Source organism: Lepisosteus oculatus, unplaced genomic scaffold (assembly GCF_040954835.1).
Source record: "Lepisosteus oculatus isolate fLepOcu1 unplaced genomic scaffold, fLepOcu1.hap2 HAP2_SCAFFOLD_78, whole genome shotgun sequence".
Lineage (NCBI taxonomy): Eukaryota > Metazoa > Chordata > Actinopteri > Semionotiformes > Lepisosteidae > Lepisosteus > Lepisosteus oculatus.
The window spans coordinates 224,958-252,942 of NW_027168341.1; the positions used below are offsets into that span (position 1 = coordinate 224,958).

The 27,985-nt window shown below is 42.5% G+C and overlaps 7 non-coding genes across 7 annotated transcripts; 3 read left to right on the forward strand and 4 right to left on the reverse strand.

The window, feature by feature from the left end:
- Window positions 1–728: 728 nt before the first annotated feature.
- Window positions 729–802, reverse strand: trnan-guu (transfer RNA asparagine (anticodon GUU)). Its single transcript has one exon. It is a non-coding gene; the product is annotated as a tRNA-Asn (tRNA).
- A 2,681-nt stretch (window positions 803–3,483) lies between these two features.
- On the forward strand, window positions 3,484–3,556 carry trnar-ucg (transfer RNA arginine (anticodon UCG)). The gene has a single exon. It is a non-coding gene; the product is annotated as a tRNA-Arg (tRNA).
- A 1,560-nt stretch (window positions 3,557–5,116) lies between these two features.
- Window positions 5,117–5,198, reverse strand: trnas-uga (transfer RNA serine (anticodon UGA)). The gene has a single exon. It is a non-coding gene; the product is annotated as a tRNA-Ser (tRNA).
- Window positions 5,199–6,734: 1,536 nt separating this feature from the next.
- trnan-auu (transfer RNA asparagine (anticodon AUU)) lies at window positions 6,735–6,808 on the reverse strand. The gene has a single exon. It is a non-coding gene; the product is annotated as a tRNA-Asn (tRNA).
- A 1,183-nt stretch (window positions 6,809–7,991) lies between these two features.
- Window positions 7,992–8,064, forward strand: trnar-ucg (transfer RNA arginine (anticodon UCG)). Its single transcript has one exon. It is a non-coding gene; the product is annotated as a tRNA-Arg (tRNA).
- Window positions 8,065–16,120: 8,056 nt separating this feature from the next.
- Window positions 16,121–16,202, reverse strand: trnas-cga (transfer RNA serine (anticodon CGA)). Its single transcript has one exon. It is a non-coding gene; the product is annotated as a tRNA-Ser (tRNA).
- An 11,334-nt stretch (window positions 16,203–27,536) lies between these two features.
- On the forward strand, window positions 27,537–27,653 carry LOC138235166 (U5 spliceosomal RNA). Its single transcript, XR_011188051.1, has one exon. It is a non-coding gene; the product is annotated as a U5 spliceosomal RNA (small nuclear RNA).
- Window positions 27,654–27,985: the final 332 nt, after the last annotated feature.

Below are 27,985 nucleotides of genomic sequence, written 5' to 3' on the forward strand. Positions count from 1 at the left end.
TTAACTGCCTGGCGGTCATGACAAGCTCCTCTTTAAGCTGTGGTTTAGTTTTGCATTCATGTGTTTCTAGAGCAGTTATTTATAGGGGTGGGTGGGTCTTTCACAGAGGCTCAGGACAAATCCCCCACATGAAATTTTACTGTGTGCGTTCAGACAGTCACAGGTCAAGAGCCAGGCAGGAGGACAATGGACAGAAGAGCCAACGAACTAAAAATAAAAGAACGAATATGAAAAAGCCACCATCTTTTTCTTTTTGACATTTTCCGACTTTCATGCAAGCCAGGACAAAGTTGCTCGTAGCTACTTGTGGATTCAAATACTCTATCGAGTGCTTTGATGAGTTTTTGCAATTTGATTGTCGTCCTGTCAGCCTGTTTCTGTTTTTTTTTTCAATCTAGTGATGGAAAGTAAGAGGGAAATGATGGAGCAATCAATAACCGCTCCGGAAAAATGGCAGAAAGAAATGGCCCGTCACTAAGGACATTTGTGAAGCAGAGGAGTGACATCACCACAAAGGCGACTTATTCTGCTGATCGTTTTGGTGAATAATGATTGAGGCGCGTTAAGAGAAAGGTAGCTGCGTCAGCATGCTTAGGCTGCAAAGGATCAAGCAAAGGTTTACTCCATGCTGAAAAGAGAAGAAAAGAAGCACAATGTTTCGACTGTGGAGCCTTCTGCGCCATCTTCTTTAGCGGTGATGATGTTTACATTGGAAAAACTGAGACATGCGTCCCTGGGTGGGCTTGAACCACCAACCTTTCGGTTAACAGCCGAACGCGCTAACCGATTGCGCCACGGAGACTGACGGCCACTTGTGCTCCCTACATTTGCAGGTTTATGGTCAAAGAAAACAATCACTTGCGCTTCTTGCAGCCGGCAATCTTTTTCCACTGACAACCAAGAAATGGATTTCATCTTTCACAAGCTGTATGGATTTCTTCAAAAACAAGTTATTCCAGAAAGGAAATGAATTCTTGTATTAAACTGAACCAAGCTGTACATGTTTGTCTGAAATGATACATTCGGCACAACAAGACACGGAGAGAGGCACCGCTGGTATTCAGACCCAGGATCGCCTGCTTACTAGGCGGGCACTTTAAGCCACTAGGGAACAGCGCCAGCGGAGCACCGCGCTTTTACAGACACTTGGACACATCTGCGTTCGGTGTGCACTTAACCTGCTCTCTGAGCCCGTTGCCTCCATCCCATTTAATAGCAGAACTGACGCCAAGAGAAATGATGAGAAATGGCATTTATCGGGCACTTTTCATGTCCAAGGAGCTCAATGCCCTTGACACCTCCCCAAGGCGACAGAGCTGTGCATTCTTTGGCGACACCACTTTTTCTTTTGTTTAATTTCTATACTTATTGATAGAATAAAAACGATATGTCATGTACTGTAAGGGAAATGTCTCTTTTCATGGGGAAAGCTAGCACCAGCAAATGTTGTGTTTAGAAGAAGTGATTTAACATGACACGTGACCTAATTTACCGGAGCAAAAGCTCACCCAGCAAGCCCTGCTTTACTTCTACAGGAGAGAAGTACTGTAGAGTCTGCAAGATGTTCAGCTGGGTAGCTACGTCAGCATGCCTCGGCTGCAAAGGAACAAGTAATAGGTTTATTGCATGCTGATGTAGCGGCGAGGCTTATTAATAAGGCAGAATTAAGTGTTTCCGAGCTTCCCAAATGAGGCCCCATTTCTCTGTTCATCTCTGTGGTGCAGCCACAGAGAGACTATTCCCAGGGTGATTTAAGGTCCTAGGACAGCTCCCAAAGGGGGATGCACTTAGCTAAGCCTGGCTATCATGATCAATGGTCATCCATTGGCGCCTATCTGTCTAGGGAGTGCCAGTTGGACATCTGGACTGCATTACTAAGTGTCAGGAGTAAGTGACTCATATCTCACCTTGATCAACCAATCAGGGACTGGTAGGGCCGAGTAACCCACGTGGGACTCTGATGCCCATGGAACTTTCAGCCAATCAATGAGCTGAAGTTCCTCCAGGTAAAAACAGGCAACACAGAGAGCCTGAGAGATTCAGTGAGATTCAACAAGATTCAGAAGGGATTCTGGAGAGGATTCTGTGGACTGTTCTAAAGGGAATTCAAAGGAGAATTCCAGGGCAGGACGGCCCAGGAGCAGAAGGCTCCCAAGGGCAGGACATCCTCGCAGCGCGCCTCCTGACCATCCTGAGACTCAGCCCGGACAACCACGGAACGGCCAGTGTGTCTGAGTGCCAGAACTTTCCTTTGTTCTAAGAGTCTAGAGTGGAGGTTGCCAGAGAGTAACCAGCAGCAGGCCTCGTGAACAGGTCGGAACTGTGGAAAGCTGAATCACTATTCAGAACTAGCTCTTCATTAGGAACGAACCGGTCCTCTTCCTGACTTGCTGGGACCCACAGTCATCTTTTCTCCTGTGCACAAACTTTGCTAGTTAAAGCCAACACTAACTAGCCGGTCAGTGAGCATCAGCAGCGCACCGTCGCAAGCCGCACAGCACAGCCTGGCACTGAGCCAGAGAGCGCGGATTGGACAGCAACAGCCTGCAACTGTTTCTTTGTGCCCGCAGGAGATCTGAATCCCCAAAGATTGGATGAGTATTTAACTTCAATGCATTACAGCTCGAGAATTCAATTGTTATCCCAACCAGTTGATATCAATTTAATTCCTAAGAGTTATGTACTTGTTTGAGTATCTAATGTAGAAGTTATAACTAAGTTCATTTACGAAACGGTCTTAATGAATGATATACTGAACGTATGTCCTCTTGATATGTGTAACACTTCGTAACTGACTGAATATATACCTTTTGTATTCTGATAACCCTCTCGATAAGATCTGTTAGTTTTATATGCATATTCTATGTATTAATAAATGTATCCTCGTGTATTAGTACCTGTGTGTGTGCGTTGTTTGAGTTATGTCGCATGGTTGGACTCTAAAGACATCAAAAGAATCAACTTTGTGATTTACTGCTACAATTAATAATTGTCTCAGTAAATGCCCAAACCCTACAGAACTGGTGCCTTCAGAGAGCCACTATGATTACATATTTGGCGTCCCTGAACCGGTTTTCTTACATATTTGGGGTCCCTGAACGGCTATGAATCACTACACTGAAAAGAGAAGAACGGAACCACAGCGTTTCGACTGTGAGGTCTTCTCACACCTGAAGAAGCCTCACACCTGTTAAAGGCTCCATGGTTTTCTTTCTTCTCTTTTCAACATGGAATACACCTATTGTCTGCAAGATGTGACAATTTCATGGTGTTTTGGAAGAAAACCTTTTTTCTTTGAATTCAAAATCAATCGGAATTTCAGCACGACACATCAACACTTTTTCTGTTTTAAGGAGATGATATTTTAAACCTGATAAAAATAGTAGGAAACACAAGTTTCTTGCTGTGAAAATTTAGATGGGGAAGTGTACTACTAGTAGCAGTGTAGAGCTCTCTGTGGTGGAGTGCAAGTGCATGTTCTATGGGCCAGTGGCGTAATGGATAACGTGTCTGACTTCGGATCAGAAGATTGTAGGTTCGAGTCCTGCCTGGCTCATGAGGCTTTTAAACCTCTCAGGTTCCTCGGTAACAGGTTGCCGTCATGTATATGAACTATAGAAAAGCATTTGCCACAACCCGTAAATTAGCACGCAAGTGCGGGCTAGTGAACACAGAACTGTATGGAGATCATCTCCAGCTCCGAGCTCAATTGCAATGAAAAAACATGCAGAACAGAACTGGAGAGCAGCTGAATTTGTGCTCGGTAGGGTGGGGAGGACTCAGCATTGCTATTGTTCTAATTGGCATGAACTGCAGGGGATCTGAATCAGAACATGTCAGTTAGTTCGATCATTGCGTCAATATGTAGGCCACGTTAATACAGAATTATTACTTTGTCTGTCTCGTCTTTGTATATAGCTGAATGTCCCTGACAATTTCATGTTAGTTTTTAAGAACGACATTGGTGCTAATAGATACACATATAGCATATAAGGAACACGTAAAAGTTTAGTCCATGCTGAAAAGATAAGAAAACCGCCACAACGTTTCATCTTGGAATAAATCTTTACTTGTTGTTTTGCAGCCTACCCATTCTGACCTAACTCCTCCCTTGAAATTCCCTAACAGATAAGGGTACGTAACGGCTCATGCGATGCTCAGTTGCAATTTGTCCCAAAACAAACAAGAACAGCAGCTGAGGGTTTGAGTTTGAACATGCACTGTATTAAAGCAGCTTTTATTTCCATTGATAAATGCTAGATATTCCTACAGAGATTCTCCAGGTGAGTAAGCGATTCCTGTTTCTGTTTCTATTTCTGTTTCATATATATATATACAGTATATATATATATGTTACATGTGTCTCTGCAATAGTACAAATGTGTTATACACTATCAGGGGCTGCTTTTTTGTGCACCTCATCTACAACAAGGGTTTTTTTTTCATTTATGTTTGTGGACCTTCACCATTTGAGGAAATGAGTTAGATAAGAAAGTTACAGGTATGGTGAGCAATGACTGACAAAGGCACGTACTGCGTATTCCTTACAGAAGTGTAAGCAATTTGTTCTAAAAAACACCGGCTAAAGTCCAACATCGTTAGCAATCTTATTACTTAAACAGAATTAACATCAATAAACTGTAAGGTGCTGGTACAGGCGAGTAGATTTGATCTTCTATTAAACAAAAATGCAATTACAGCTCTAAAAAGGTCAACCTAGACTTCTGGAACAGATCTGTTCAGGTCATCGCTGTTCCTCTGACCTTGTGAGTCTTTGGAATTTTAAAAGTGTATTTTGCTTGCCTTTCATGTGGTCTGTGTACAAGTCACTGTGGCGTATGCGGTCCTACACAGCCTTGCTATAGACGTGACGAGCCTCCGCTATGTTGCAATGGAGAACAGGTTCAGTACGGAGCTGCCGAGAAAATTCAGCTGGAAAGCTCGTTGCAGAAAAGCATCGGTATCTGTGTCCAGCGGCAAAGCGTCCTTCGTGGGTGCTGAAGAATCGATTTCACAGGCTGCGGGTCCAGGCGATTTAGAGTGTTAAAGGTCCCAGCGAAAACGAAACGGCGCTGGTCCTTTTACACGCACGCACGCAACCAAATGCAAAGGACGCCGTAGTCGGCAGGATTTGAACCTGCGCGGGGAGACCCCAACGGATTTCAAGTCCGTCACCTTAACCACTCGGCCACGACTACAGCGAGCGCCGCGGCCGCTGCCTTCTTGCTACAATCGAACAGGGAGTGCGAGGCGGCGGCGGCAGCGGAGGCAACTTTTTTCAAGTTCGCTCTCCGTTTAAGAAACCTTTTACGCCATACGTGCAAGCACACACACACACACCTTAGAGGACTTAAGGGTGGCTTCAAGTTGGAATGATAAAGTCTCCCCGTTCGGACATGAAAACAGAACGTTCTTAGACAGAAAGCAATCAACAACGGAGACATGTGGACGACGATTTTAGTCACTGCACTTTGAATAGCATTTTTGCTCCCGTTACAGGAGATGCACCAATGGCCCTTGACCTACGCTCTTACCAATGCCTTGAACATTCAAACAAAACAGCCCTCAAGTCCTGCGGTTTAATATAACGCTGTTACGTGTCGAGGCAGTATTTTTCTCTGTCCTACCGTTGAGACACGGGGCGTATATGGAAACGAACACATGCTACGGATCGTCTCTAATCGGTCCCTACAGTTGGAAGGCTCCTTGAAGCGTGCACCCCCATCATTCATCTTTGCGCATCTGTGAAAGGTAGACTCTTGAGCAATGTTTGAGCCAGCTCTAAGGCAACTAGTGCTATTGGACAGAGACCTCTGGAAGATCCTAAGAGTCTCTTAACACCACTTCCAGCAGCAAGCTTAATTGTTCGCTGGAGGTCTCCCACCCAGGTACTGACCAGGCAAAGAATCACCACTACATTGAATGAGGAAGTTAATCCTGAAATCCAATTACATATCTCAAGGTAAGACAAATCCATAAGAACATGTCTTAGTATTACTTTGTTTACATTAGTATGGCACTGAGTTGGAGCTCCTCTTTAAGCTGTGGTTTAGTTTTGCATTCATGTGTTTCTAGAGCAGTTATTTATGGGGGTGGGTGGGTCTTTCACAGAGGCTCAGGACAAATCCCCCGCCTGAAAGTCTAATGTGTGCGTTCAGACAGTCACAGGTCAAGAGCCAGGCAGGAGGACAATGGATAGAAGAGCCAACGAACTAAAAATGAAAGAACAAATATGAAAAAGCCACCATCTTTTTCTTTTTGACATTTTCCGACTTTCATGCAAGCCAGGACAAAGTTGCTCGTAGCTACTTGTGGATTCAAATACTCTATTGAGTGCTTTGATGAGTTTTTGCAATTTGATTGTTGTCCTGTCAGCCTGTTTCTGTTTTTTTTTTTCAATCTAGGGATGGAAAGTATGAGGGAAATGATGGAGCAATCAATAACCGCTCCGGAAAAATGGCAGAAAAAAATGGTCCGTCACTAAGGACATTTGTGAAGCAGAGGAGTGACATCACCACAAAGGCGACACATTCTGCTGATGGTTTTGGTGAATAATGATTGAGGCGCGTTAAGAGAAAGGTAGCTGTGTCAGCATGCGTAGGCTGCAAAGGATCAAGCAAAGGTTTACTCCATGCTGAAAAGAGAAGAAAAGAAGCACAACGTTTCGACTGTGGAGCCTTCTGCGCCATCATCTTTAGCGGTGATGATGTTTACATTGGAAAAACTGAGACACGCGTCCCTAGGTGGGCTTGAACCACCAACCTTTCGGTTAATAGACGAACGCGCTAACCGATTGCGCCACAGAGACTGACGGCCGCTTGTGCACCCTACATTTGCAGGTTTATGGTCAAAGAAAACAATCACTTGCGCTTCTTGCAGCCAGCAATCTTTTTCCACTGACAACCAAGAAATGGATTTCATCTTTCACAAGCTGTATGGATTTCTTCAAAAACAAGTTATTCCAGAAAGGAAATGAATTCTTGCATTAAACTGAACCAAGCTGTACATGTTTGTCTGAAATGAGACATTCGGCACAACAAGACACGGAGTGAGGCACCGCTGGTATTCAGACCCAGGATCGCTTGCTTACTAGGCAGGCACTTTAAGCCACTAGGGAACAGTGCCAGCAGAGCACCGCGCTTTTACAGACACTTGGACACATCTGCGTTCGGTGTGCACTTAACCTGCTCTCTGAGCCCGTTGCCTCCGTCCCATTTAATAGCAGAACTGACGCCAAGAGAAATGATGAGAAATGGCATTTATCGGGCACTTTTCATGTCCAAGGAGCTCAATGCCCTTGACACCTCCCCAAGGCGACAGAGCATTCTTTGGCGACAACATTTTTTCTTTTGTTTTATTTCTATACTTATTGATAGAAAAAAAACGATATGTCATGTACTGTAAGGGAAATGTCTCTTTTCATGGGGAAAGCTAGCACCAGCAAATGTTGTGTTTAGAAGAATTGATTTAACATGACACGTGACCTAACATACCGGAGCAAAAGCTCACCCAGCAAGCCCTGCTTTACTTCTACAGGAGAGAAGTAGAGTCTGCAAGATGTTCAGCTGGGTAGCTATGTCAGCATTCCTCGGCTGCAAAGGAACAAGTAATAGGTTTATTGCATGCTGAAAAGAGAAGAAAGGAAACACAACGTTTCGGGCGTGAGGTCTTCTCACACCTGAAGAAGCCTCACACCTGTAAAAGGCTCCATTGTTTTCTTTTTTCTCTTTTCAACATGGAATACACCTATTGTCTGCAAGATGTGACAATTTCACGGTGTTTTGGAAGAAAACGTTTTTTCTTTGAATTCAAAATCAATCGGAATTTCAGCACGACACATCAACACTTTTTCTGTTTTAAGGAGATGATATTTTAAACCTGATAAAAATAGTAGGAAACATAAGTTTCTTGCTGTGAAAATTTAGATGGGGAGGTGTACTACTAGTAGCAGTGTAGAGCTCTCTGTGGTGGAGTGCAAGCGCATGTTCTATGGGCCAGTGGCGTAATGGATAACGCGTCTGACTTCGGATCAGAAGATTGTAGGTTCGAGTCCTGCCTGGCTCGTGAGGCTTTTAAACCTCTCAGGTTCCTCGGTAACAGATTGCCGTCATGTATATGAACTATAGAAAAGCATCTGCCACAACCCGTAAATTAGCACGCAAGTGCGGGCTAGTTAACATAGAACTGTATGGAGATCATCTCCAGCTCCGAGCTCAATTGCAATGAAAAAACATGCAGAACAGAACTGGAGAGCAGCTGAATTTGTGCTCAGTAGGGTGGGGAGGACTCAGCATTGCTATTGTTCTAATTGGCATGAACTGCAGGGGATCTGAATCAGAACATGTCAGTTAGTTCGATCATTGCGTCAATATGTAGGCCACGTTAATACAGAATTATTACTTTGTCTGTCTCGTCTTTGTATATAGCTGAATGTCCCTGACAATTTCATGTTAGTTTTTAAGAACGACATTGGTGCTAATATATACATATATAGCATATAAGGAACATGTAAAAGTTTAGTCCATGCTGAAAAGATAAGAAAACCGCCACAACGTTTCATCTTGGAATAAATCTTTACTTGTTGTTTTGCAGCCTACCCATTCTGACCTAACTCCTCCCTTGAAATTGCCAAACAGATAAGGGTACGTAACGGCTCATGCGATGCTCAGTTGCAATTTGTCCCAAAACAAACAAGAACAGCAGCTGAGGGTTTGAGTTTGAACATGCACTGTATTAAAGCAGCTTTTATTTCCATTGATAAATGCTAGATATTCCTACAGAGATTCTCCAGGTGAGTAAGCGATTCCTGTTTCTGTTTCTATTTCTGTTTCATATATATATATACAGTATATATACAGTATTGTACTATTATTATATAATTCGTTACACTGTGGCTGTGTTGTGTGTGTTAAGCTGCTGTTGCACTGCAATTTCCCTCACGGGATCAATAAAGTATCTATCTATAAGAAGACATTACCAACAACGACCACAAGATGGAGATATTGTCCAAAGAGGCAAGAAGGGCAAAGCCGCGATAAGGTAAAATCATTTTTTGTAAGAGATTGGTGTCAGAATGCACATCCGTTTCCCAAACAGAATCTCTAGTAAAATATGATCATTTGTGAAACAGGCAAATGAGTGTCTGCTACAATATGATTGCTACAGATGCAGCCATTCAAAATGTGCGGGCGATACTGCATTATTTTCCGGTACGCTGTACGCAGTCTACCGCGAGTTACCGGTAAATACCGCTAGCAAAATAATAGTATCCGGAATTTCCGCAAGGTGGAGCTAATAAAGCTCAACTTCTCATGTTTGAGCTGTAGCCATCAAAGTCTTTAATGAAGATATTACTAATAGTATTAATAATAAATGACCTTGGACAAGCTGTAAACTCAAAGTATTGCCCTGGTCCACATTATTTTTTTCACTGACCTTCTTTGTAAAAGTAACACCACAGCATTTCGCAATCACGCATTTTTTTCCAATCATGCAAAGTACAGTAATTTTTGAGAATCGATTCACCATGCCTTTCACATGCTCATAAAAGAGATTGATTTAGGAACATAAACATATTACCGTATGCAAACTGTACTGTATACAGTTTGTATATGTATATGTATATGTATATTTAATGTCTTAACTGTGCCCGTTTAAGTATTGAATATTTATATGGAATTTTACCACTGAAGGGAAATCTTAGTGCCTGAGCATAAAAAGAATAGGAGCGTAATGCAACGCGTGTGAAGGCCATAAATGATATTAATTTTGGAACATAAACATACAGTATATGGCTGGTCTCGGTACTTTAAAGAAAACATACACGAAACATGGTTTCATTATGACCAGAATCGGTCTTGAGATATTTTTAACTTGATTTACAGTATTTGAGAGGTATGTCTTGACACCGATACTACGTAAATACTCCTCACGTATATGTTTCTAGGTTTATATTATGCATTTCATACGGTCAAATTGCTTTTGAGCAACTGATAAGAAGCGCGAAACGGTATGCCCAGGGCGTTTTAGTTTTTGTTTTGTTTTAATGCAGTGCAGTGGATTGATTAGAGATATCAAGTACATACAAGTCATTTTTTAAATGTTGTAGTTCGTCTTGTAAAAATGTTATGAGTACATCATCTGTCAACAATTACACAGGTTCTGTTTCCATATTGCGGTTTTTGGTTACGTAATACTATTTTCTAATTTCACGTTGTGAATATATGATTTGGGCAAACAGAGCCGCAAAGAAGTACATTATGGGTTGTTGTTGTTTTTTTGCAGTTTTATCTAAAATAAGCGATGCTTAAACCTTTGTCTGATTCTTGTGAAACTATCCACACGACAGTTACCTAGGAGTTGACTTCAGTGATGTCACTGATGGGATGTTTCTAAAAATCCATCCTCTGTAAAACATCTTCTCTAGTTGTTCTGCATATGTATTCGCTAATGAAGCTGTGTGTTCTGAGCCTGGTTCTCTACATTTCTGTATGAACCAGCTTAGAGGGCTAAAGACAGCTTGTGTTTAAATTGAGTGTAAGGTAATTTATGCTTCTAAAGTCATGGTCAGCATTTATTATTGTACTGTGCTGTAAACTTCTTCTGTGCCTAATTACATTATTTTATAGTCGATAATGTTTCTGTAGTGCTTTTTCAGCCCTCAGCATGTGACTGCGCTGGTGGTGCTGTGGGTTAGGTTCCTGACTCCTATGTCACATGGTCTGTGGTTGAATCTCATGGAACTATGACTTTAATTTTTAACAAACATTTCTTTGAAAAAATGAAACATTTCCCTTGGTCAGAGATTAAATAAAACCTCACTCGCATCAAAACAAATTTATATTTCTAAATATCACAACATGATCGAATTTACGTCTTTTTAATAACAATGAATAGTCACCTATGCGTTACAAAATAAACATTTATATTGATTTGAATCGAGTTTTGATTTAAATCGTAAACGCGTGTTTAAAGGCGATATACTGTATAAAAGCGCTGATTCTTATGGAATGTGTTTGGCCGGGGATTCAAAAAAATTATTTTTTTTAATCGCGTATCTAAGGAAAATTGCAGTATAACTTTGTTCATGCACAAACAGTGGCATGTTACATTATAATTTGGGTGTCTCCTCTTGCCAGAAAGCTCTAAATTGGATTTTGAGTGCGGTTTTTGACTTTTTCTAAATTGCAACCCATAAATAAAGCTGATACAGTTTAGACTTACTGTATTCTAAACTGTATTACAACATCACATTGGACAATGCAACGTAAATTGCAAAAATGCACTTGGAATCTGTCCAAGCCCTACTACGAAAATTATTAAAACTGCGACACTTATCATTCATCTTTAAATAAACTTTATTTTATATAGCGTTTTAAGCGAATAGGTAATTAGATTGCTCATAAACCTAATCGCTTTTTCTACATAAACACAGCGTGATTGCTCTCTGAAAATGCTTTTTTCTTTATATTTAGGCTCAGATTTCAACTATAGATTGTATTATTATAAACTTTCTTGGAAAAATGTCTTTTATGTAAACCATGTTTGCTATTAATTCATTTAGGGCTAAAATACGTTCATTGTCTTCCAATCGAGTCGAGTTGACATTGGAAGCTTGCCACGCCCGGACTGCTACACCAACGCATTAGCATGTTGAAGCGATTTCATTGAGGAGGCCATCTACTAGTTAACACTGTACTTCCTACTTTGAAAACACCTGTGAAATTGGTTTAATTCGTCACAGCCAGCACTCCGGCAGAGAGGGGGGTTGTACTCGTTAATGTCTGATGACATACAAGTGGAAAGATTACAGATTTTAATCGTTTTTTTTCTGAACCAGGGAAAATCTGATCATGTTTCTCTATAACAATAATAAAAAACTTTATTTTAAATTATTTTACATATCCCGCTTGCACATCGCACGACTTTAATAAATCTATTCTTTATTAATACTAAATAAATAATACTAAAAATACTACAGCAAAGAGGTCACTTGATTTTTGGAATAATTCCAAATAGCACAATGATCCACTGGCATTCCTGAAGTCTGTTTAGTGCATAATCTTCCAAATACAATCACTAAGCAATTATAAGAATTATACCATCCTATTTCTTTGTGATGTCCTGTAAAAACTAAACCTATTTTTATAAGGCTTTTACTCAAAAGGTTTCCAAACACACAAAGCATTTGTGAAGTACTATAGTATTTCTAAAGGTTACTGGTACAACATCAATCATTAAAGCTTAACAATAAAGTTTAGATTGCTGACTATGGACTAACTACATTAACTAACTGCAATGCAACATTATACATTTTACAAGAATATCTGGTTGAATTCTTGCATTTGTAGCCAATTTAATGCGAGAGAAATAAGCCAATTTAATTATTTCACAAAAAATAATGTAATATAAAATGGATGTTTTTAACTTTATTGTAGTGTTTTAGAAACTAATATGTCTTCAAAAATGGTTGTTTTTCACTCCTAGGAATGAAAGCTGTTGTTATATGATGTTTATTTTCAAATTTGGAAAAATCAAAGGATTCTAGCTTTCTCCCCTTGCAGGCATCGGACACAGAGAACCTCATGGTTTTCCTAAAAATCATTTTTTATGTTCCCTGGTGTTCCAAACTTAGTTTTAATTTGTTATTATGTTAAAAACAGGGTAATAAATTTCTAATTGGACTATAAATAATGTCATATTGTCTGCTATAAAACTGATGTTTTCAACTCTATTGTAGAGATTCTAGAATCATCTAATAGAGAATTGAAATAAAAAAGGGCATAAGAAAACATTACCAACAACGACCACAAGATGGAGATATTGTCTAGACATTACCAACAACGACCACAAGATGGAGATATTGTCCAAAAAGGCAAGAAGGGCAAAGCCGCGATAAGGTAAAATCATTTTTTGAAAGAGATTGCTGTCAGAATGCACAACTGAATCCCAAACAGAATCTCTAGTCAAATATGATCATTTGTGAAACAGGCAAATGAGTCTCTCAGGTGCCCATTGCTCATTTTCAGACACATTTATGCAATACTTTCACCATGCGTTGAGCAATAGGGATTAAAGATACCAGAGGTAAGGTTTAAAAGTGATTCTGAGGTGCAACACATCAGCAATACAGCTAGGCATCTGAAATGCGGGGTTTGAGAGCCCTTCAGGAAACACCGTACCCTAAAGGTACCAGAAGTCCAGTAGTATAAGCATTAAGTCACTGTCACCCCTGTTACAATGTGATTGCTACATATCTTCATTTCTTTGGTTTTTAAGGAGTAAGAGTGCAGGGGGTCTAAATCTGCGATCCAGTGTGTTGAAGTATTTCACAACATTACCTGTAGCCCGTATGGAAATAAATACTAATTCTGATTATTGCCCTGGGCATGTACCAATAAATCACTGAGCATATATATATATATCACTGTGTTGAAGCTAGAGACCTGTATGTAATATTATGGTGCTAAAATGTCATTTTCACATATATTAATGTAATAAATGATTGCTTATGCTTTATAAACAAATCTAATTAAAATAAATGATTAAGTTTTGTATTTATCTTGTACCATAGAACATGATTTTCTTTGTATTTCAAGCCCACAAAGTGTCCAAATGACGCACTACATGATATAAGGAAGATTATCACATGCATATCGGTATTATCTTTCTTATGAAAATGCATTCCTTTCATTACCTTTTACTTTTTAAAATGAACTCAAATTGTGTATAATGTAATAATTTAAGTAGAAGTGCTTCACTGCTCTATGCCGTCTGGAAATAAATCCTCAGACTACTTACTGCCCTGGGCATGTACCAATAAATTACAGGAGCACATCTATATATCACTGCGTTGAAGCAGGAGACACACAATCACTGCAAACACATCCTAAATACAGTGTTCTAGCACCTTTGACCTCATCCAGAACATATCATTTCTTGAAAGGGATTGCTGTCCGAATGCACATCTGAATCCCAAACAGAATCTCTAGTAAAATACGATCATTTGTGAAACAGGCAAATGACTGTCTCAGGGGCCCATTCCTCATTCTCAAGACACATGTATGCAGTACGTACACCATGCATTGAGCAATAGGGATTAAAGACACCACAGCTAAGGTTAGAAGTCATTCTGACTATATTCTAAAATATTGGACTCATATTCTTATGATGGCAGACATGATGCTGCGTTTAAAACCGGGGTTAATGGACATTATATGACTGTCAATTCTGTTTTGTTTTGGAGACTCTTGGCTGCCTATATGGTACACTGCAGCGTGAAGGAATTATTTTCCAAAACTGTGTCAGCTCAAAAGTTGTAAGAGAACCTCTCCAGCTGCTTTAACTCTCTTCATTTTTGTCATTTAATTGTCTGTCGGCACTATGTGGCAGCGTTGCATGACAACCCCTCTCACCACGGAAAGGAACCTAACAGCTTTGGTAAGAGAGGAGAAAAGGACCTGGCCAGTAAGGGGCACGAACCCATGACTTTGGCGTTATTAGCACCATGCTCTAACCAACTGAGCTAACCGGCCTCACGACAGTGGTTCTCTCTGTGCTGCAAAAAATCGAACTCAGGGAATTTCTTTTGCCCTCCTTTGAATAGAAAGCCGTGTAATTCAGTGTACGGGCTTTCTCATGCAGTTTCATGGTTCTTGTAACCCAAATCCTACACTGGCCTGAAGTGCCCCCCATTTCACAGAATTTTTCAGCTGATTTAAAATGTACCTAAAGGAGAAGCATTATTGAAGACGATCAATTACCAAGAGCTTTTGTCAAAGGTTTTGGTGGTCATTTTTAATGACCACAGAGCGATGTGACCTCGGTTTTACATCTCATCCAAAAGACAGCGCCCTTTTACAACACAGTGTCTCCGTCACTATGCTGGGGCATTGGGACCCGCACAGACCTCAGGGTGAGCGCCCCACCGCCGGCACCATTAACACCGCTTCCAGCTGGAAGCTTTGTTTTTCCCTGTAGCTCACCCTCATCCGGGTACTGACCTGGCTCACACCTGCTTAGCTTCAGTGGGTTTTCAGTTGCGAGTTGCAAGGGGATGCAAGTGATGGAGCAGCTAGCTGCAAAAGCCACTGCATTGGCGGGGAATCAAAGCCGAGCCTCCCGCGTGGCAGGCGAGAATTCTACCACTGAACCACCAACGCTCAGAACCCGGGCCTTCAAAAAAGACGCTTTTTTGGTGCTCTGTGCAAAAAGCGTCGACATCTGCTTCCAGCTGTAAAATGCCATTCGCGGACGCTGAAGAACTTATTTGCAAGGGAGCGGGTACAAGCAATTTGGCATTTTAAAACCACCAGGAACACCGAACAGGCGCGCTTCTTTGCTTGCGCCGAAACACAACGACAGGAGGTGGACAACGTAGTCGGCAGGATTCGAACCTCTTTCTGTCTATTATATACTAAATGTTCTCTTGTCTGTCTCTTGTTTGTATAGAACTGAATGTCCCTGACAATGTACTGTTAGTTTTAATTGAAGAACGGCATTTGTGTTCAAATATATCAGACAAGTTTACGTAACTGCTCATGCGACACTCAGTTGTAATTAGTCAAGAAATAAAGTCGAACAACAGCTGCGGGTTTGATTCTGAACGTATCAGATTGCAGCACCTTTTACTTCCATTGACAAATGATAGAGATTCGAAGAGAGATCCTTCAGACCAGCAAGCAAACCCACGGCTATTTCGGTTTTCTATCTAGGCAACGTTGGTGTCTGCAATAGCATACATGAAAGCGTGATGCAATTTCTGTGGCTAAATTTGTTGCACGTCATGCACAGTAAGAGTGTTTCTAACACCAAATAAAAAGTCAACAATTAGCGATCACACCTTCTCCTCAGTTAACCCACTGAAACCCTTGCTGTTAACAGTTCTTTAATGCATGCTTTACGAGCACCTACATATTGTGTCGGTTCTTTCAGTTTTATTCATTAGGTTTTCAAAGGCATAAGTAGAACACCAGAGGTGCGAACGCAAGATGTGTGGTTATCTGAAGAACTCATTTCCATGGCAGCGGGGCCAAGCTATTTAGTGTTTTTATAGTACTAGGGAAGGAGAAGCGGCACTTCACCTTTGCCGCGCAGGCACAAGGAGACGTGCGGCAGACGCCGTAGTCGGCAAGATTTGAACCTGCATGGGGAGTCCCCAACGGATTTCGAGTCCATCGCCTTAACCACTCGGCCACGACTACAGCGAGTTCACCACCGCCGCATTCCTCCTTTAATCTAACACGGAGTGCGACGTGGCTGCGGAAACCTTTTCAAAGTCGCTCTCCGTTAAAAAAAAATAATACCTTTGACAAAATACGTGCCGGCAGACAGACACGCCTCAGAGGGTTTAAGGCTGGCTTCATGTCGGAATGATAAAGTCTCCCCGTCCGGACATGAAAATGCCACTTTGTTACACACAAAAAAAGAATCAACAACAGAGAAATGCCCACAAGCATTTGAAAAGCCGCACCACGTCGCACTTGAAATAGCTCTTACATTAGTGGTAGACGCAGGAATCGCATTTTTATTTACGCTCTTACCAACGCGATGGAAAGCAAAACAAAGCAAAGCAGAGCAAAACAAAACGAACAAACGAAAACCCTGCACATAACGCCGTTACGTGCCCAAGTGGTATTGTACGTCATCCTAGCACTGCACCCCGGGGCGTACGGTACATGGGAACGAGCACACGCCACGAATCGTCTCGAATCACTCCCTACAGCTGTAAGGCGCCTTGAAGCGTGCACCCCCAACATTCTTCTTTGCGCATCTGTGAAAGGTAAACTCTTGAGCAAACTCTGAACCAGCTCTAAGGAAACTAATCCGATTAGACGTAACTTTGACTCATCTTTTTACGCTCAGTGCTGGATTGCTCAAACTCCAGCTAGGGTTAGGGTTAGCATTACCACGCTACTTAGACACTTTGTTTACGCTCAGTGCTGGATTTTGGGAACTTCAGGACGAGTGGGAATTTTCTCCTATCTGTCCATTCTGTTTTGTTTTGGAGACTCTTGGCTGCCTATGTTGTACAGTGCAGCATGAAGGAAACATTTTCCAAAACTGTGTCAGCTCAAGAGTTGTAAGAAAACCTCTCCAGCTGCTACAACTCTCTTCATTTTTGTCATTTAATGTGACACTCGATGTATAACTGGAGCCTCACATATGCAAATGGTGCGGCTCCAGTTCGACACCCAGTTCGACACCACTTTACAGTATATGACAAAAGCATGGCAAACTGTGCCGGACCAGCAGATAACTTCCGCTTATTTTGACCATATTAAACATTGGAAATCTTCCCACTTGCATTTGTGACACTTGATTTTGGCTCCACCTAAGAAACTCTTAAATCTTCTAACACTTTTCTCTTCTCCCGCAACACACTTGTCTGTCGGCACTATGTGGAAGCGTTGCATGACAACCCATCTCACCACGGAAAGGAACCTAACAGCTTTGGTAAGAGAGTAGAATTACCTGAAGAACTGCTTTCCATGGAAACAGGACCAAGCGATGTAGCATTTTTATAGTACCAGGAAAGGAGAAGCGGCACTTCGCCTTTGCCACAGAGGCACAAGGCGACGTGCAGCAGACGCCGTAGTCAGCAGGATTCGAACCTGAGCGGGGAGTCCTCAATGGATTTCAAGTCCATCGCCTTAACTACTCGGCCACAACTACAGTGAGCTCGCCGCCGCCGCCGCATTCCTCCTCCGGAGTGCGAGGTGTCTGCGGAAACCTTTTTAAAGTCGCTCTCCGTTAAAAAAAAATACCTTTCACAAGATACATGCCGGCAGACAGACACGCCTCAGAGGGTTTAAGGCTGGCTTCACGTTCAAATGATAAAGTCTCACCGTCCGGATGTCAAAATGCAACTTTGGCAGACAGAAAAAAAACATCAACAAACCACAAATGTGGACAAGGATTTTACAAGCTGCACCACACTGCACTTTCAAAAGCATTTACATTCGTGTTAGACGCAGGAATTGTCCTTGTTTTGCGCGCTTACGAACGCCATACAAATAAAACAGGTCTACGGGTCTGAAACCTGCTCCACGGAAAACAGTTCTGTTGCGCTTTTGATCAAAGGGAGATTCTCTGTTCTTACTTTTTCATGACATAACACCCAAAGGGGCTTCTTTGGAGCTGGATTCCAACCAGCATCCTAAAGTTTCTTGGTCGTATCCTTTACAGTCCTCTGTTCGGTCGACATGGAACAGAAGGGGGCAGCTTTCCTCACACATACAGTGCAGTTCTGCATCAGACCTCTAACTCGTTTCCTTAGCTTGGATTTAAGCCACGAAGCAGGCTTCTACTGTATAAACGTCTAGAGGAATCACAAACTATTTGAAAGGCCATCATCCCAGGGGGAACTGACAAAGTCTATCCCTAAACACCTAGCGCAGTCTCTCGAGAGACTGTCAAAAATCGCTTTCTCCGTTTGTGCTGCAAGTAAGTGAAAATGCGGTCTCAACCCAGAGCCACTTGGCAGCAGCGGCACGTAAATACTGTTACTGCCACTGCTCGATACCGACGTTAGCCTACTATACCATGTTCAGCCACCGCTAGAAAATGTACAGCTCTAGTACTGGAGCAAACAGAAGGAGGGCCAACATCTAACAGGCACACGTGTCAGACATAGAGAGCGCCGAGGATGGGATTAGAACCAATGCGTGCAGAGTACAATGGATTAGCAGTCCATCGCCTTAACCACTCGGCCACCTCGTCAATGAAACTGGGCTGTCCAGACACGGGTTGGCACGCTCCAGATGATCTTTTTCTTTTTTTTCCCTCGTACTCGAGGGTCCTTTTCCTGTTCCACATGCGATTTCAACATTTTCCTTGGGAGATGTCAAGCCAGCAAGCCACTGCTGTGGTTCAGTGGCCAGTGTGGAGTTCAGTGGCCCTGTTGTACACAGAAAGCACATTGAGCTCCTTGGACATGAAAAGTTCCAGATAAAAGCCATTTGTCATCCTTTCTCTTGGTGTCGATGTTGCTATTGTATGTAAAGGTGGCAACTTGCTCAGCGAGCAGGCGGAGCACACACCGAATGCAGATGTGTCTGAGTGGTGTGTCCAAGTGGCTGCAAAAAAACAGTACTCCCGGGGCGCCGTGGCTTAGTTGGTTAAAGTGCCTGTCTAGTAAACAAGAAATCCTGGGTCCGAATCCCAGCGGTGCCTTTTTTTGTGCTGTGTTCTCGAACAGAACTGGTCATTATGGACAACCGCATACGCCTAGACTTAATTAAATGCAAGTATTCATTTCCTGTCTTGAACGACTTGTTTTTCTTAAAATGGATGCAACTTGCAAAACATGAAATACAAACCTCGCTAATCAGCGCTCGCGGCTGGCAAAAAAAAAAGAAGTCAGCAATGTTTTTTTTCTTTAACCTTAACCCTGCTAATGGAGAAGAGTTAAACGACCGAGTCTATGCAGCTTAAACGGTGCTCACGTCGGGTTCTTAGCTGAAAGGGTGATAAATCCCGCTCACCCCAGTCCTTAATCTTTTAAAAGGATACAAAATTGAACCTAGTCGCCACATCACATACATCCTGTTCAACGATAAAAAGGTGACATCTATCCTCGATCCAGAGTAAATCCCACGTTGAGGGCATATTTTTTTCCACTTTACCATGAGTCGGGCTCGGCTGCACAGAGGCGAGAGCAGAGCAATGAGGTCACGGGGACAGGAGAGCCACACGCTGGCGGTTTAAACACGCGGAAGAAAACTGAGGGATCCACAGTATGTGGACCCTCCGTGCGCCATCAGTCCGCACTCCGGACTCTGAATCCTGCCATCCGAGTTAAGATCTCGGCGGAACCTGAGGCACAGTTCTTTCTTAAAACGTAATCTGGTGAGCATTTCTAGAATCGTACTTGTATAGATGCAGCCTTTAATGTGTTGCTAGGTTAAAATTGATGACTTCTTGAACTTCAGTAGGCAACTGCCCTCTTGATTTTGGATTTAATTTCTTTATTACAGGGGCGCTTTTATGAAGACCGAGTCATGTTCAGGTACTTTGCTTGATGGAGGAAGCATATTTCGGACTCTGTGATCTGCTCACCTGGAAAGGTCTGCTGTACTACTACAAGAGAGAAGTAGAGTCTGGAAGAATGGACAATTTTATGATGCTTTGGAAGATAATGTTTTTTTTTTCTTTGAAATTGAAATGAATCAGAATATCAGTGCAAAAGACAAACTCTTGGTTTGGTTTAAAGAGATATGGTTTTAAAACAGACAAAATGTAGAAAACAGGTGTTTCTCACTTTTGGAAGAGAATGGACCGGGGGTAATATTTTACAAGTTATATAATAGTAAAATATTATATAATAGGGGTAATAGTCGCGAGGGGCTTCAGCTTTTTCGTGCTTAATATGGTGCGCTGTGGCCACGGCAGATATGGGATCTATAAAAGCCGAAAATTCTCCGATCATTGCCTGACACAGCTCCTCAAAGCTATTACAGACCTCAGGTCCTTGTCTAGACATCCACTCGTGGACCGCTCGGCTGGTAGTTTTCCTTACTAACATAGCCTTTTCCTGTTCGGACGCTTCGGGCATAAACTGCAAAGTATATCTCAGCTCATCAATGTAGGTCTCCACATTATTCCCTGACACTGTCGGGTCAAACCTTTCTACATCTTTGGCTAACTGCCTCAGGGAGTGGAGGTTAATTTTTACAGTTTCTCCGTGGGCAGGGAGACGGCCGTGATCAGGAGCAGGGGGTCTATGCCTGAATTGAATCGCCCTTGCGTCTCGCGCAGGACTCGGCGATCTCCCCCATGCCGATCCGACCACAGACCCTGGCCGGGAGAAACCTCCTGGGTGAGCGCTCCGGGCTGCTAGGTGGGCTGGCATGTAAGTGGGATCTAGCCTGTTTTGCTTCCAGTACGGCAGCATCTAACTCCTTTTGCCTTTCCTGGCTGAGCTCATTTAAACTCTCAATTTCTTTTTCTTTTTCTTTTAAGCTCGCTTCTAGGTCTCTCCTAGCTACCTCAGCCGCAGTTTCTCTAGCAGACAGGTCATCTAATTTACCTAAAACTTCCCTGAGTCTGTCTTCACTTTCCTCACTTTTCACTCTCTTTTCTCTGATTATATCCAACAACTCAACTCGCTCCGCCTTATATCTTTCTAGCTTTCCCTGAAGCGTTTGAAACTTTGTCAGCTCGGACAAAGACAGTTCCAGCTGTTTAGCTAGATTTAAGGCGAAACTAGATAGGACCTGAACTGCGTTCACAGACCCTCCTGTGTTAAGCTGGTTCGCTACCTTAGCTACTAAATCTACTTGCAGCTTCTCAATATCATCAAAGTTCAACTTTTCGATACCGCTCCAGTAACCAGGATTGTCGTCGCTAGAAATAGTACTTATAAGCGACTCCACTTCAGACATTTTAGCAGCCATTGTCATTACGTCAGAGAAACTTTAAGAGTATTACTTTTTTTCCTTTTACCAAAATACAGTATGGAATCTAAACACCCGAGCAGATGGATTTCCAATCAGCACACGTTACACTAAACGCTAGAAAACAGGGGGATTTCTTTACGCAGTTATCAGCACACCCGGTATTCGCGTATAAAAGCCACGGTGCTGTGCTGAACTTGAACTCACAGCAACATCAGTTATTCTGTGCGATTGAGTCTCATTTCATTCTAAACTCGCCCACCCAGGGACGCCATTAAATGTAGTGGTTTGATGGGTTTACTGAGACACTTATTAATTGTAGCAGTAATCACGAGGTTGTTCGTTGGGGCTTTTAGAAAATCAATCGCCAGAACAACTAACAACGCACACACACGGGTTCAATACACGAGATACATTTATTAATATAAATTGTGCACCAAACATATACTAGTCTGCCTGGATACGAGCGGCAGACCTTACTGTGAGGGTTATCAATATACAAGATATATAATCTCGAAGAGATGCAAACACAAAGAGATACACAACAGAGAATATATGTCAATATATATCGTTCGGTTACCAAATCGCTAATCAGTGTTATTACCCATTGTTACTCTAAACTCGGAAGTAAATACATTACTCATGAATTAAATTGATAACAACTTGTGTTGAGGTACAATTGAATTCTCGAGACGCAATGTAGAACATGGGGTTAACTTATCCACTGTGTATGGATTTGGAATTTCCCGGCACGAACACCAAACCAGCTGACAAGCTCTGTTGCAGCCTCTGTTCCAGCGGTTGTCCAATGGGCGTTGTGTCGGCGTCCTCTGGCTACCAGCCAACCAGTCAAGGTGCAGCTCGGAGTAGGACGGGCGGAGGAATCTGACTGCGGCGCGCAGGGCAGTCGTTGCTCCGAGGGGATCTACCAGCAGTCCGGCTGGCTAGTAGAAAGTCTCTATGCACAGAGTGTGACCGCGAGTCCTCACAAGTCACTCTTTTGCCTGGGAAGAAACTGGTTCGTTCCCGGTCCAGCGCTGCTTCTGAATAAGCTATTCAGGTTGTCGATGAGGGTCCAACTGTAGGCTGCCGTTGATCAAACGGAGCATTCACGTTAGTAGAATTCTGAGTACGTACGGGATGCTTGGCCTCGCGCTTAGAACAAAGTCCAAGTCCCTATGCAGACAACAGCAGTTGTCACGTGATTGTCTCTGAGGATGCGCGAAAATGGCCAAGGAGAGCCCCGATCTGAGCTTGCGCTCCCTTTTTGACCAAGACACAGATGTGTGCTGATTGGTTGAGAGTTTGGCGGGCATTGGAGACCCACGTGGTATTACCACGCCCTGCCAGTCCCTGATTGGTTGGTCAAGGTGAGATATAAGTCACTTACTCTTGACACTTAAGAATGCAGTCCAGATGTCCATTCAGCACTCCCTAGACAGATAGGCGCCAATGGATGACCATTGATCATGATAGCCAGGCTTAGCTAAGTGCATCCCTGTCTGGGAGCTGTTCCCTATCAAAAGAAAACAACTTAAATCAGTCTGCATGAATACTTTCTCTGTGGCTGCACCACAGAGATGGGGGGTGAGATGGGGCTTCATTTAGGACAGCATACCAACGCTTAATTCTGTCTTATTAACAAGCATTGCCGCTACACTTGTATCCCAACTTTTGCAACTCGCAACTGAAAACCCACTGAAGCTAAGCAGGTGTGAGCCAGGTCAGTACCAGGATGAGGGTGAGCTACAGGGAAAAACAAAGCTTCCAGCTGGAAGTGGTGTTAATGGGCGCTCACTCTGAGGTCTGTACGGGTCCCAATGTCCCAATATAGTGACGGAGAAGCTGTGTTGGAAAAAGGGCGCTGTCTTTTGGATGAGATGTAAAACCGAGGTCATAGTGCTCTGTGGTCATTAAAAATGACCACCAAAACCTTTGACAAAAGCTCTTGGTAATTGATGGTCTTCAATAATGCTTCTCCTTTAGGTACATTTTAAATCAGCTGAAAAATGCTGTGAAATGGGGGGGCACTTCAGGCCAGTGTAGGATTTGGGTTACAAGAACTATGAAACTGCACGAGAAAGCCCGTACACTGAATTACACGGCTTTCTATTCAAAGGACAAAAGAAATTCCCTGAGCTTGATTTTTTGCAGCACAGAGAGGACCACTGTTGTGAGGTCGGTTAGCTCAGTTGGTTAGATGGTGGTGCTAGTAACGCCAAGGTTGCGGGTTTGAGCCGCGTACGGGCCAGGTCCTTTTCTCCTCTCTTACCAAAGCTGTTAGGTTCCTTTCCGTGGTGAGATGGGTTGTCATGCAACGCTGCCACATAGCGCCGACAGACAAGAGTGTTGCGGGAGAAGCGAAATGTGTTTGAAGATTTAAGAGTGTCTTAGGTGCAGCCAAAATCAAGTGTCACAAATGCAAGTGGTTGGATTTCCATTGTTTAATATGGTAAAAATAAGCGGAAGTAATCTGCCGGTCCGGCACAGTCTGCCATGCTTTTGTCATTTACTGTAAAGTGGTATTGAACTGGGTGTCGAACTGGAGCCTCACCATTTGCATATGTGAGGCTCCAGTTATACATCGAGTGTCACATTAAATGACAAAAATGAAGAGAGTTAAAGCAGCTGGAGAGGTTTTCTTACAACTTTTGAGCTGACACAGTTTTGGAAAATGTTTCCTTCACGCTGCACTGTACAACATAGGCAGCCAAGAGTCTCCAAAACAAAACAGAATTGACAGATAGGAGAAAATTCCCACTCGTCCTGAAGTTCCCAAAATCAAGCACTGAGCGTAAACAAAGTGTCTAAGTAGCGTGGGAATGCTAACCCTAACCCTAGCGTAAAAAGATGAGTCAAAGTAACGTCTAATCGGATTAGTTTCCTTAGAGCTGGTTCAGAGTTTGCTGAAGAGTTTACCCAGTGGGCACTGATTCGGCGAAAATACGGCTATACGTATATATACGTCGCCTCGACGTATAATCAAAGTCGAATTGCAACCGTAAAATCGACGACATTAATAAACGCATATATAACGTCGAAAACACATCTAACACAGTGCCTGAGGCTTTTTACTGTATGTATCGTGTGTGCCGCAACTAGGAGTATACGGCACTCTGCACAGTGTACGAAGTAAATTATTTTCGCAGTAATTAATTTACACGTGTATAATAAATATAGTAAATATAATAAATTAATTACTGCGAAAATTACTTCGTACACTGTGCAGAGTGCCGTATACTCCTAGGTAAGTTAGGTACATCTTTTTGCCCAAAACTGAAGGGGCGACATTCCTCCCTCCCCCCGTGATGCCAGGCCTGTCCCCATCCTATTCCATAATGTCATTATACTGTATATAATACCATACAACAGTGACCGATCCTTACTAACTGCATGCGTTAAAATTGCACATCAGCTCATAGCAGGGGGCACATAGCCGCGATGTATTATCAATGTTAAATTTCAACCATAATATCGACAACATTAATAAACGCATACGTTGAGAAAATATCGAACCCAGCATATTTTCCGGTTATATACCACAATGCATTGCTAGTATTCCTTGGTCACCATTTTGGACACGTTTTTCAAACGTAGAAGTATATCCGCAAATATCTCAGCAATCCTCTTTTGACGAGTAAGTATGAACAATAATAATACTATCTGAATACATACAGATCTTTCTTAATATTATTTTGATTAAAATAGTAAGTGAATAAGCAAAAAATGGCACATAAAATAGTGGAGCTTTTTAAACGTCTGTACTTACTGCGCCCCATAAGAAATCGTTTGTCCCCGTTCAAAAGAGGTTGTGCGATGTCCTGCAGCGTTCGCAAAGCAAACCTTTGACAGTTTGAAAAGAGGAATTTATTCTGCTTCCTGTGCGTGCAGTAGTTACAAAGTTGAACGTCTTTACACGATCTGCTGCAGTTTTCAGTGGGCGGGCGTTGTCAAATGGCTTGGAAAAACGCACTGTGTTTCGGCTCGGCAAACATCGTGAGCAGTGTCCTGCATGTTTTCTGTGTATAGCTGTCTTTTAACGCATACAGAATTCATTCGAAATGGGGAATGGTGTGAATGGGGAAGATGACACTAAATCGTTTTGCCGTTTCTCTATTCTTATTCTATGTTGTACTTTCAAACTTTGGGTACTCTTTAATTAGGACAGACTTTATTGCTCAACTTCTATGATGCAAGCCAAATTTTATACATTTATTTCAGCTTTGAGCTTAGTAAACCGTTCATTTTTTAGATTATACTAAAGAAGATATTAATCATCATTAATTTGGGAAGTAATATTATATAATTTTCTCCTAGCTGCGGTGCTGAAGTCCCGCCCTAAATCAGCAGAAAAAGAAATAAAGGAGCACGCAATGTGTTACTTGAAGAATGCATATGCAAGGCAGGGGGCCAGGAGATCTGGACACTGAAAATACTAGGTTTTTGGTTCTAACTGTTAGGACAATTACACAGGGTTTGCAAATAGTGGACAAAAATCGTCTTAACTTCCATTGTAATATTTTTTTTCTTGGAAATATAGAAGTTGTACATTTTAAAATGTATATTTGAATCAAAATGTGGTTTTGAGTTAGTGTGTTAATGTAATTAGTTTGTGTTTGCCGTTACTATACTGTATATTGCCATATTACCAGAATTTGTAGCTGAAGTTTAAGACTAGTTGTGTTTTTTATGATTATTGCCCATATGTTGATTGTTGATTGATTGTATACAATGTATAATTTGAAATACATATTTTTCAGGTGTGAATGTGTATTTTCAGAATAAATTTCTAAACCAAATCATTGGGTTGATTTACTAGTTTCTACACCTGTAAAACCTAACTTTGATGTATAATAGACCTCTACCCATATACGTATAATAGACCTCTAAAGTTATCCGTATAATAGACCTCTAACCATATACATATAATAGACCTCTAAAGTTATCCGTATAATAGACCTCTACCCATATACGTATAATAGACCTCTAAAGTTATCCGTATAATAGACCTCCAACCATATACGTAGAATAGTCCTCTAAAGTTATCCGGAACTCCTACCATATATGTATAATAGTCCTCTAAATTTATCCGTATAATAGAACTCCAACCATTTACGTATAATGAACATCTAATCATAGACGTATAATTGACGTATAACAATAGACGTATATTAGAATTTCATTCTAGACGAATTGCAGACCACATTTAGACGTCTAAGGTATGCGTTTAATAGACGTATATTATACGTCTTTTGCCCACTGGGTTACGTCTCAACAGAAACGCTCTTTAGCTCTTTCAGTGTTATGCAGAGAACAGCGTCTGTCGAGATCACTTTTGAGTCAGCGCGAAACGCCGTGTGCTGTCAGTTTGATTTCATATTGCTCGTAGCGGCGCCCGGCTTTTGTCTGTCAAACGTTAGGTTGCGCTTCTTCATGCTGCATCGTCGGCATGAGTGGAGCTTTTTAAACGTCTGTACTTACTGCGCCCCATAAGAAATCGTTTGTCCCCGTTCAAAAGAGATTTTGCGATGTCCTGCAGCGTTCGCAAAGCAAACCTTTGACAGTTTGAAAAGAGGAATTTATTCTGCTTCCTGTGCGTGCAGTAGTTACAAAGTTGAACGTCTTTACACGATCTGCTGCAGTTTTCAGTGGGCGGGCTTTGTCAGATGGCTTGGAAAAACGCACTGTGTTTCGGCTCGGGAAACATCATGAGCAGTGTCCTGCATGTTTTCTGTGTATAGCTGTCTTTTGACGCATACAGAATTCATTCGAAATCATTGATTTCTCCAATTATCAAGGGTCCCTTAAAGGATGAGTCAAAGTAACGTCTAATCGGATTAGTTTCCTTAGAGCTGGTTCAGAGTTTGCTCAAGAGTTTACCTTTCACAGATGTGCAAAGAAGAATGTTGGGGGTGCACGCTTCAAGGTGCCTTACAGTGCGTTGTTTCCGACACAGTGTGGCCGGGTGTTTTCCGAGTTATCGCACGGATTGGGCACGCCCACAAGCCGAGAGCCGCAGGCGATGAGCCCGGGGCTGAACGGGCCCCACTGGCTAGTTTGTAAGGCCAGGTGCATTGCCAACCACGACCGGCAGCGCAGAGGCTTTGAAGGCGGTCTGGGCTCCTGCAGCTGTGCAGCCACGCACTCTGGTTTCTCTTCATCTCGTACAAATCTTTCGCCTTTTATTAAAGATTTCCGTGGAGAGGAGCATGAATAAGTTCCATGCAATTTTTGTGCTTCCCTGCCTTCGGGTGGGGCGCAGCCTGGCTGGTCAAAGAGAGAAAACAAAAACGTTCGCAATCACTCTTGTTATGGCAATTGTGGCCGTCTGCTCCGCGAGTCCTCGGTCTCCGGCTGTCTGATTGGCGCTCTTTTCTTTGGGGGGCGGGAAGTGTCCGGCCGCAGGGGATCTTGGGACCTCGCTTTGCATAGCGGCTTCCCAGAGTGCGTCGTTTCCGGCACAGTGTGGCTGGGTGTTTTCCGACTTATCGCACGGATTGGGCACGGCCGCAAGCTGAGAGCCGCAGGCGATGAGCCCGGAGCTGAACGGGCCCCACTGGCTCGTTTGTAAGGCCAGGTGTATTGCCAAC